Genomic DNA, 12,307 nt, shown 5'->3' with positions numbered 1-12,307 from the left:
CCCTCAAACTGTAATTCCCAACCTAGCCCACCCCCCCAAAAAATAGCAGAATAAATCCTTGTGAAAGAATTTATAAAAACAGAGATGAGAAATTAAGGCTCGCTCTGCATTATTATAGAAGTTGATTTTGTTTTACATCTTCCTGAATAACTTCCTTTAGGGAAGTGGGCTGCAATCCAGGAAAGAAAATCACAAGGAGGAGTATAGCTGGAAAGTTTCTGTGAGTTTAGCTTGTGAAAAGTGTTCTCCAAAGAGCCAACATCTTCAGAAAGTGATGGCGACCATTCTGATTAAAGGATGCTGCAGTAAAGGGAGAGGTTACCTTAGTTCATATTTCACTTGCCCAGTATACTTTCCACCGGCTGCTCCCCTTGGGTGCTGGCAAGGTCCCTGTCGGGGATCGGGAGATGAGGACTCCTAAGGCTGCAAAGGATGGTCATTCATCCAGGGTGAAGCAAGCCAAAGCCTGGTTATTCAAACTAAATTTCAAACCCTGGAAATATGAGGTGCTGACAGTTACAATGGTCAGAGCAGGAGCTGCAGTGACCAGGGTCCTGAATCAAAAAAGGATGTCAGGGGAGGGAGAGCAGGACAAGACAAGAGTGAGAGGCCACGTGCACTCCATGGACGCCCCAGGAGGAGGTCCAAAGCCTGCTTCTGAAGAGTGCACAGGATGCAGGAGGAAGAGATTGGAAGCCGTCAAAAATAGAGAGTCGAGGTTGTACTGCAGGGAGGGAGTGTGGACCAGCATCATATTGGTTTCACCAGATCATGCGGCACCATATGCTGGATCTCAGGTTTTCTTCCCCAGTGGCCTGATACAGAATATCTTGCACATTTTTTGCAAGATCATATTTTTAACCAAGGTAGGTACAAGCCAGATGGTTTGCCCCCAACCCCTCACTAACTAGATGCTCTTTGCATTTCCATTTAACCCACAAGGATCCGTGAGGCTCTGAGTATAATTATAATGCAAATTCCACATCAGCTTTTACAGATAAATTCTTAGGCAGAAACACTATACAGTGATCAGCCTCTACAGCAGACTGGGATTATTGAAATAATATATATGATTTACTTTCTAATTTTGGATGTATCCACTTTTCTAAAGCTAATTCTTAAGTGCAAGTTTCCAACATCTTTACACTTTTCCTAGTAACCTCTGCCTCTAAATTCTCATGTGTCCCCCCCCCAGAGGGTTAAACCTTAGCAGATTGTGACTAATAACCAAATAGGGAGAAAGTCTTAGATTTTGAAGAATATAAGGGAAAAATAAACTTTATACTTAAAGATGAAAAATAATTATAGGGACTATTTTCCAAGACATTTTAGTACTTCAAACATGGTTTATCTGAATGAAATTGACATTTTTGTAGTTGAAAAGCAGTTGAGTGCAGGCAATTTCCTGCAGTAGAGAGAACAGAAGTTTCTGAGAAGAGGGGCTGCCACCAGAGAGACCCTCCACGTCCTCTGCTGCTGTGCCAAATAGTCGCAATGGATGGGTCCAGATTTCGATGATAAGAATGTCTCAACATAAATTCCACTTCCTCTTTTAATTCTCAAGTGAGAATCAAAACCCCTTAGAGACAGACGTCAATTGGGCTGCCTCTTCCCTTATATCAGTCTTTCCATTCTGAGCTTGGGGTACCCCTGAGATGACACCCTAAGTCTGGGACAACACCTGGGACCAGGTGAGGGTGAGACAAGGGCAATGCTCTGGGGATGCTGGAGTCTCCCTTACCTCTTGAATCTTTCCCCTTGCAGTGAGTTAATTGTTCCTTCTCGATTTTCTATGACTCCAGGAAACCTCTCAAGTCATGGGGTGGGGAGGGGAATCCCTGGAGAGCGGACGCTCTGTAGGGCTGGCCCTGCACAAGGGGTCTCAAACCTGTGCTCCCACTCAACACTCTCCAGCAACTATAACTGCTCCCATTTCATTAATAAGGAGACCAAGGCTTGAAAAAGCTAAATAACATCCCCAGGGTCATAGGGCTCAAGAGGGCAGAACCGGGGTGAGATGCAGTCATATCTGACCCCAACACCTCCCGATGTGATGTTTCCTGTCTCCTCCCTGACCTCTCGGCCACAAGCACCTGCACGGTCATCAATCTTTGCTTTATCAACTCAGAGCAGTTTGACCCATTTGGTGCACACATCTTGTGTTTGAAATTCATTTAATGGTTTGTGGTACTTTAATAAACACAAAATGCATAAAAGTAAGGATTTTTTCCTTATTTATGGAGTTGTGATGTTTTCAACATTTAATCCAGAGAGCATTGCCAACTGTTAATGAACTGTTGCTCAAGTAGCTTAACCTGAATAGGAAAAAAACAAAACAGATAATAGATAAACAACAAGGTCCTACTGTACAGTGCAGGGAACTATATTCAATATCCTGTGATAAATTATAATGGAAAAGACTAGGAAAAGTATATATATGTATATACACACACACACACATATATATATATATATATATACATACATATATATGTAACTGAATCACTTTGCTGTACACCAGAAAGTAATACGACACTGTAAATTAACTACTTCAATTTAAAACAAGAGTGAAAAGGCAACCTAGAAAATGGAAAAAAAAATTTTGCAAATCATACATCTGATAAGGTATTAATAGCCAGAATATATATTTTTTAAAACCCCTGCAACTCAACAACCACAAAAAAGAAACAACCCAATTTGAAAATGAGCAAAGAACTTGGATAAATATTTCTTCAAAGAAGATCTACAAATGGTCAATAAGCACATGAAAAGATGCTCAACCTCAATAGTCATTAGGGAAATGCAAATTTTAAAAGCACACACACAGATAATATACAGAGATTCCTTTCCTAAGATAGGGTCATGTTAGTGACCAGGAGCAAACACACTCCAAGTTCCGTATCCTAACTTTCACATAATAAATGCTCATTATGTTACTATGTGCTAGACAGACGACTGGCAAATTTATATATTTTAGCAATCTTTATTTAACCTATATCCATTTAATTTATCGCATTTAAGCCTCACGTTCTGTGACATAAGCACCTCAGTTTCACAGATAGAAAAGGAGCTTGTAGAACCAGATTGGTTCTATAAAGAGATCTTTCAAAGCAATCTGAGGCAACAGTTTTCCCATCGTCTTTTCTGTGCCCATCCTCGATATCTGATTATTAATTTGCTGTATCCTAGAGCCAGAAATAAACTGTTTTATGTTGAAGTCACCAATTAAGTTTGTTTTATTGGTGCTGGGGAGAGAAAGGTCCTCATCTACCCCCATCTGTCATAAAACCCTTGCTTAAAAATCGCTTGGTGGAGACATCATCCTCCAATACAGAGATAAAAGGAAGATTAAAAAGCTGTGACAGGGAGGGAGGGTGGCATGGACATATATACACTATCAAGCATGGAATGGATGGCTAGTGGGAAGCAGCCACATAGCACAGGGAGATCAGCTCGGTGCTTTGTGACCACCTAGAGGGGTGGGATGGGGAGTGGGGGGGAGGGAGACGCCATAGAGAAGAGATATGGGAACATATGTATATGTATAACTGATTCACTTTGTTATAAAGCAGAAACTGGTACACCATTGTAAAGCAATTATACTCCAATAAAGATTAAAAATAAATAAATAAAATGCATGATGTGAATCTGTCCTAGAGGCTAATCACATGCAGCGGGAGGGAGAGAAGCCTGGTCTGCTGGTGTTATCAGCTTATCAGCCCCGTATTATCTCTCTCATCTATTTGTCATCAGGGCTATCATTAGGAAGATTAAACACCAGAGTCTACAAATACTCCTGAAATTTTTGTCTTTCATTTGTGACTTATTATTATTACACAAGACCTCCCTTTTTCCAACAAAGACAATGATTTCTTAGTCTGTGTCAGGATGCAATCCATAGAGAATTCACCAGGACTGAGGAAATAGTAAATGCTATTTCCAACTACTGCATCCTATTGTCAGGAGCCATCTTGGATAATAATGGCCTTAATTTATAGAAATATAAATAATACAACAGTGACACCAGGGATCTATGATCATATAAATCTGTCGTAGAACAGTACAAATGAACATAGTTAAATGAAACTGAACTATAAATATATCTGTACATCAGCTTGTGATGGAAAAAAGCTTACCAAAAAAAAAAAAAAAGGCAAGAACCTCAACTGCAATAAAAATGGAAGCATCTTTAGTCAACAGAGGCCTTTCACCTTGAAATGTGAGCCATTGTTGCATTCTATTCTTTTGAAATCTTAAGATATATTGAAAGTGATTTTTTTTAAAGGAAACAGAGGGCATGCATCTTGTAGTCTCAGACAATCCCCATGCCTGATGGTGCATGCACTCTTTTATAACTTAAGTAGCGATAACACCTTATATTAGATTTTGTGATGCTCATTGGAATAACTAGATTTACTATCTTATGAATAATCTAGTGCTGTAGTGTTGTTGGCTTGGGTGGGTAACATTATCTTTTTTTTTTTATTTCAAAAAATGTTGCATTTGCTGTTTGAAATGAATGAAATCTGTTTCCAGGAATGTTCTCTTTATATAAGAAAAGTCATCTGCTTACAGCAGCTGAACAAAAAATCTTCGTAATTTTTTTCTCTTTTTTTTTTAAGATTTCATTTTATTGATTACTCCAGGAAAATACCTACATTGCTTTCTACACTAGAAGGGAGAGCATGTACGTAGAACTTTAATGCAGAAGATAACGTTGGATTGATCCCTTCCAAAATTCGTATCAAACACAACTTATTAGAAACACTTTCCATCGAAACAAACAGGCTCAAGAACAAAATAAAATATGCAGAAAGGTTATTGTTGTTATAGGAACATGATATGTTCTGTTCATTATGGAATATACATGCATGCAATGAGCTGGAAGAAGAAAGCGCTCCACAGTTTTAAATGTTGCCTTGCAGATTTGCAATGTTGAAATTTTTAATTTGACATCCATGACAGAAGTACAAGATTTGAAATAATTAAGTTCTGATTTTATCAAGATGGAAGTGAAGATGCAGGAGCTAGAGGTGATATTTACCCAGACAAATCACAGCTGGTAATTTCACAACGAATCAGGCCACGATGGAGAATTATTCAGAGCTTTTCAATCAGAATACATCTTTAATTGGTAATCAAGATATAATTTTATTAACATGGTGTGTGGTTGGAGGAGGTTTTCTGGCAGCTTTAATCCATTTAAAGAAAATGTAAATATATTAGAATCTCAAATCATCATAAGCGATTGCTACTTTGCTACCAGTGGAATTCATATATGTTCTGTGCCCTCACACAGTTGTTACATGGGATCTAAGTCAAGGGCACTGCTAGGGTCTGTTTTAGGGAAGGGAGTCCCTTCCTCATGGTGCCTCAGTCCCAGTCACCCCCACCAGCCATCCTGTATCCTGTGCCATGAACACTATGTCTCAGAGAAGCAAACTGCATCCTGTAATGCCTGGGCTGGTGGCTGTCCCACAAAGCCATAGAACTGATTTCCTCTCTCACCATTCGCTGCCACTGCACTGGGAATGTGAGCATTACATTCTCCCTTTTATCACTTTCCAAATACTGCAGTTCAGGAGACATGATCTTCCTCACCTGTCTCTTCATGTCACATCCTTGGTTCTGGCTTTCACTCTGCATCGATCCATCTGCCTCAGGGGGCTAGCCCCCTCGCAGTCGCCCTCTCTGTGTGTTCATGGTTGGCCAAGAGAACGCACATATTATGGCTCATAAGATGTAACAGCAAATGGGCTTCCCTGGTGTCGCAGTGGTTGAGAGTCCGCCTGCCGATGCAGGGGACACGGGTTCGTGCCCCGGTCAGGGAAGATCCCACATGCCGTGGAGTGGCTGGGCCCGTGAGCCATGGCCGCTGAGCCTGCGCGTCCAGAGCCTGTGCTCCGCAACGGGAGAGGCCACAACAGTGAGAGGCCCGCGGGCCGCAAAAAAAAAAATCCAAAATCCTGAACCTATAAATTAGAGTGTTAAATTAATTAAAACAGGAAGCCATTAGATAGTGTGGGCCTAATGCCACGGTGGCCCATGTAACCAAACCCAAATCTAATCCTATAAATGCCTTAATGTTATGAAATCAAAATGCTAAACACAGCCAATCACAAACAGGAAACAAGGCTTTAAACTATACCCAATCAATAATTTTCTTACATTTCTCCCGATTTTTCTCTAGAAAAGCCTCTCCCTGTGCTCCTGTCAGTGGAGCATTCCTAACCACTTCTGGTTTGATGTTGCCAAATTCCATTCGATTTTTGCTCTTATAAACTCTTAAAAATTTTAATATACCTGAGTTTATCTTTTAATGGTTCTGGTTTCAGACTGTGGAACCAAAGGAGACTCCCTCCAACCTCCCCCAACACGCCCAGGAGCAAGAAGCAACCAAGCAGTTGTACCTGCTGAGCCCTTGAATTCCCTGCTTTCTCGATGCCTCTGGAGATGGTGGGTACATCCCTCTTGGATCCTAGCTCTGCAGCATTTACATTATCAGCTTCCAGAATTTATTCGTGCATTTCTTTTTCCAGACTGGGTCTGGAAACTGGCCAGAGTCAGACTGGGTTTGACTTACTGGACTGGGTCTGGGCTTGGACTGGGCCTGACTTAAGCCTCGGGTAAATAAAATTTTGTCCTAAGGCTGAACAAGTGAGTTAACCTTACCAACAAATATTTTGAATTCAGTGACCACAGTGGAGAAATTTTAACTTCGATAAGCTTGTATATATATGAGGTAACCTAGAGAAAATGAGGTCTCAGCCAAGCACTCACCATAAAGGGTACAGGGAAAATTATTTTTCCTCTGCTACAGTTCCTGGTGACCAAGATGGGACCTGCTGGGACACCCCACTAGTTCCAGAGCCTGCAAATGGGATCCTGGGCAAAATGGCAGAAGCCAGCAAAGGGTGAGAATTCCTACCAAAGTCAGTTCTCTCAGATCTCTATCTGTGGTGCTTGGTAGAGAGAGGAAGGTAAATTTCATGCTGTTCCTTCCTTTCCAAATTCAGATTGCCAGGCCAAAGAAAAAAAAAGTAAGAATTAGATCTTTGACTTGTGACTCATGAATTTGCTTTCAGGTACTCATTGGTTGTCTGCGCTTTCTCTCCCAGGAACAGCTATTACCTTCTTGTCTGTTTTGTTTTGTGTCCTGAGAACTTGGCTTGACAGTTGTCAGGTTGTGGACCCCTAAAATATGACTGGAGATAAATGTGGGTTACATCCTATTAGTGGCTAGATATGGCTGAACAGAAACGTGCATTGTACCATATTTGCAGTTAGGGTCCTACCACTATTGCCAGCTCTCAGGATAATTGTCTAATCCATTTTTTCCTTTGCCGATCTGTGCAAGTGGCTCTGGATATTGAGAGGATAGTATCTTTTGCATCCCTTTAGACCATTGGGAATGAAGAGGACATTGAAAAAGGTGATTAGAGGGCTAAAGACACCTGAAGCACTTAAGTTGGTGACAATCTTTCTTCCAATGTCCTGGCTTTTTGCAATAATAGCAGAAATTAGGAGGGCTTTGGTTTTGTTTGGGAACCTTCATTAGCTGGAGTTGAAAATTAAGAATTCTAGCAGTCTTTCTTTTAGATGACTCATCTAAGGTGCGAGTGAGCTGATTTGCCAAATTAACTAAATCTGGAGTGGACATAGTTTCTCATTCCACCCTGGTCCTTTTAACTGAAAAAGAAAGACACCAGTTCAAAATGTTAACAAGCATAGAGTTAAAGGCTACCCAAGTAGATTCAACATCTGAAGGAAGATGAGAATTTTCTTTGAAAAAAATCTGAAGTTGATTATAATAGCCATGAAAATGTTCATCAGATTTTTGTGTGCTAGCCTGAATTTTGTTCCAATCAATAGGCTTAAGAAAAGCTACTGTAAGTGCTGGGTAGAGTTCTACAGCGAGTGTTCTAGCCTCTTGCCAAAAGTTAGGAGTTTGCTTTTTTAAATCACTTTCAGGACATTCCCATTGGGCAAGTTTCATCCAATGTTTGGCCTGACTCTCACCAACAAGCATGTGAACTAACTGATACAGATCTGAAAAACCAGGCTGGGAAGTCTGATAACTATGTTGAATTCTTCAGCAAACCTATGGGGTGGGGGTGATCCTTAGTTACTTTAGGAAACTCTTTAACTGTGGCTCACAATTTGGCCTTAGTCCAGGGAACATAAAAAACTTGAGGTTTGTTTGTATCATCAGAAGACTTAACTTTAAAGGGGCAGGTTCTGATAGGTTCAGAGGAGGAGAGAGTGTGGAAAGTTTTAGGAAAAAGGGGAAGTTTGGTGAGAGAATTGGAATGGAGAAGCAGAGGTTGTAGGGGAGGTAGAGGCAGTGCAGAACAGAAGGAGAAAGATGGCGCTGGAGGTGGGGCCTGAGCACAAGGATGGCTCCCACGCATCTGGATAAAAAGACTTGGGATGTTGGGGGAGGGAAAGAGCAGCCTCAGAAGCCATTTTGTCTTTCTTTAATTGTTCGTTTGCCTCAGTTATTTAAAAATTGTATTTTTCAGAGAAGAAATTTTAGACTTCTGATAACACTTGAAAGCCTCAAAATACCAATCGAAATAAGTATCCCATTCAGTTTTGACTATTTTAAAGCCATGGCTGTCCAATACAATTTTAAGAAAAGTAAGTTTGGGGAGTTCAAAAAGTTCCCCGTAATGGGCATCAGTGTTCTAAATTACTTTTGGTTAAGTAGGTCCATTTAGATAGAAATGTGCATGAGGGGGGACTGTGGTTTTAATTTATAAAACCAGCTGGGGTTTCTGAAAAGAGAGGGCATGCTCAAAACTTTTAGATAACTTGGATGCCATTTCTTAGAGGTTTTACTCCAGAGAAAAGCAAAGAAACATCCTAAACTGCACAATTTCAATAGGTACAGGCTGGTTCCAAAGGAATCTGACCAAAGGCTTAGCAGCACATTTCCAGTAGGAACAGCCCAATTTCAAAAGAGTCAGTGCAAAGTACCAAATGAGTATTCAGAAAGAAGATAGAGCCTTTAACAGAAAGGACAAAAAGAAAAGAAAAAAAAAGCAGAAAAAAAGAAAGAAAGAAAAAAAAAAAAGCAGCCTGGAAAGTTTTAAATTGCAAAAAGAGCACAGCTCCAGGGTCTGCAAGAAAGCAGTGAGCTCAGTGGGCTCTGTGGGTACCAGCACCAAAGAATACCCCCAATAACCAGCCTCAGAGTTATTGGGGGGTCTTCTCTGGATCCCACTCTCTGACACCAAGTAATGTTGACCTACACAATAAAACAGCCAGTTATTTTACCAGCAGAATGAGTTTATTTGAGAACAGAAAATAAAAATGTAATTTGGGACATACAATTTATGGTGGTGAACCACAGGCAAGTCTGAAGGACAAAGGAGAGGAAAGTTCTTTTCTAGGAAAGGGAGAAGTGAAGGAGTTGTTATAAACAGAGAGTCCTATTATAGGAACTGGAAGTTTTCATTGGCTAAGCTGTGACAGTTTCTCATTGGCTGGTCTGTGTCCAAGCAAGGAGAAATTCTTTCTTCTTCCTGCTGGACAGTAAAGTAGTAACCTTCTTCCTGTTGGAGACATAAAGGTAAGTTTCTTCCTGTTGGGTCTGCAACTGACATTAAGTGGTAGGGCATGAGAGCTCCCCCTTCTGGCCTCCCAACTCCATTCTAAATGAGGTTTCTGTTTATTAATTTTCCTAAAGAAATTGAAGGTAATGTAGTTGAATGGATAGGTCAGCTTCATTGTCGTTTAGGTTGCAACCCATTCTTTGAGGAATTGAAAACAACTGTATTTTTCTTACAGATCAAGTCTTTACAAGAACAGAAATGCAGCTCTAGAAACAATTAAAAGCTCACCTATCTTTTTACCAATCGTCAAACATCCCCTATTCATCTCAAAAGACTTGTAATTATTGTAAAATTCTGGATTTAGGATCAAAAGTCCTTCTTGAAGAAACTTGCATTCATTCCCTGTATCTTCGAGACGTAAATGTTCTACCTGTTCTTCTCTAGGAACTGAGGGCCATCTCTTTGAAACAGAAACTTCCGAGAGATAATTCTTATCAGAGGAAAAAGAAAAAAGAAAAGAAAAGAAAAAAAAGGGGAAAGCCTATTTGGAAACTAATCAAATGAAAAAATGGAAAATCTTAACACTCTCCACAAATATTAATAAAAAGTTTGTGCCATCTGAGCTGGTAAACTTAACTTATGCATCTGCCAGAAACACAATTTGGATCCAACCACTCTTTTCTAAACTTGTGGGTTTGTATTATTATACTATTACCAAAAAGCTGGCTTCGCCCCCTGGTGGGTGTCAGCCAAATTGCACAACCAAGTCAAAGATCAGGAGAAGGAAGGTTGTATTACTTGCAGCAAGTAAGGAGTGGACCGGGGATCTTTCCCACAGCAGTGTCTCCCTGCACAGCAACATGGGGGAAGTTTTAAGCTAAGTGTACATACATTCTCATGAGGGGGTTTGAGCAGAGGAGAATTCAGTATAGAATTAGGGCAAAGTTCGACAGAGTCCAAGCTCTAGTTGATTGAATTCAGAAAGGGTCAACGTCATCATTCCTTAGGTTCCGCCTGATCTGGTGGTTGAGTGCCCAAGGGCGTCCAGATTCTGTGAAACAGCTCGAAAATGTTCTTCAGGTTAACCTTTACCATTGTGGAACTGGGAGTCTTTACAACTGATTTATTATCTTTGTTATTGTTACTTCTCTTGCCTGATAACAGTCATCTGTTCCTGAATTATTTTGTTCTTTTAAGATCATTAATTACCGAGACCTGTTCAAGAACAAGCATTGCGGCCAGGCTTAGATCACAGCATAGCTTAGGCCAAAAAATAGCTTTTCTTATGTCAAGAAACCCATGTCTGGTTCTCTTTCTCCAGGGACCCCTACCCTATCTGCTTCTTGGTAAAATTTTAGAACCATAAGTTCTCTGTTTTTGCCTCTCTGTATGTTTATGTATGTCTATGTATGTATCAGTGTGTGATAGTTTTCTACTTCCAATGGTATTGACAAAGTTAGTTTTTAAAGTATTCTATTTATTTGGCTTAAAGGCAAAGCATCTCTATACATCACGTATACTCTCAGAAATATAGAAACTAATCCAAATGCTTTTCAGAATTAAAGACCATTCCTACACCTGAGTTAGTCTAATGTGGAAGAAAATCTCTCAATAGTAATTTCATGTCCTTTATGCTGTAACAGATGTGTAGCTGGAGTACTATGGCAACACAGAAGATGAAAACGTCTTCTTGGCAAAATCCAGAAAAAGTGAACTGCAGAGGTGATATTTGAGAAAAACCTTAATATACAACTAGAACATTTCCAGAAAGTTAAGTGGTAATGGGCATTTGAGGCACGAGACAGATTTTATAAAAGCCTAATGCCACAAAACAGCCAAGAATGTTTCAGAAACCATTTGAAATTTTATGTAACAAGTTTTTATGATAGATGATGGGATTAGAGAATGGGAGAGTAGAGTTGAAGGAGAGATGAGGTTGAGAGCTTAAATATTCAGGATTCAGTGTTGCAAGTAAAATAAACTAAAATTAGTTTAAGCAAAAGGGAGAATGGACAAAGGGGTAGGGGTTTATTACAAGGACACGAGACTATCTCATAGAACCCAAGGGTAGGAATGACACTGGGTGTCAAGAAACCCTGGAATCAAGATCAAGGTCAGGAATTAAGGGAGTACTCCATTTCTAATACTATCTCTGCTCCTCTCTGGACATGTGCTTTATTATACTTTCTAGTTAATCCCAGGTCTCTGTGAATGTATCCATGTGGTAGGCAGAAGCTGACCGGTCACATATGTAACACTTCCAGCCACTTCAAACTACAATTCAATACCTCAGCAAAGAATACCATCTGCTAAATGGAATCAGGTATCTTTTCTTCATTCAACTAACTGTACCCAGAGGCATGAGGGTTTCAAGGTAGATGTCCACTACAAGAATAGATTAGTATAAGGTCCTGGGAAAATGTGCATATCCTGATGAAAACAGTTCAACTTTATTTTGAAGGGTAAAAAAGAGTAAAGGCAAAGATTTTCAAGCAAGAGTCAGATATGATCGCATTTATTTTTTAGGAGGACCCTAGTGGTGGTTGGATATGACTAAAAGAGAGAACAGCAACCAGGTTTACCTTGTTTACTATTAGATCTGCTGCACCTGGCATAGTTCCTGATGCATAGGAGACTCAATAAATATTTCCTTGGTAAATGGATAAAGAATGCCTTAGGCTTTTATCCTGAACAACAATGGAGAATGGTGTCATTTATTCAGATAGGGCAGATAGGGAAGCTGGGTGGAG

This window comes from Stenella coeruleoalba (genome assembly GCF_951394435.1).
Source record: "Stenella coeruleoalba genome assembly, contig: scaffold_330, whole genome shotgun sequence".
Classification (NCBI taxonomy): Eukaryota; Metazoa; Chordata; class Mammalia; order Artiodactyla; family Delphinidae; genus Stenella; species Stenella coeruleoalba.
This window is presented reverse-complemented; position numbering follows the sequence as displayed.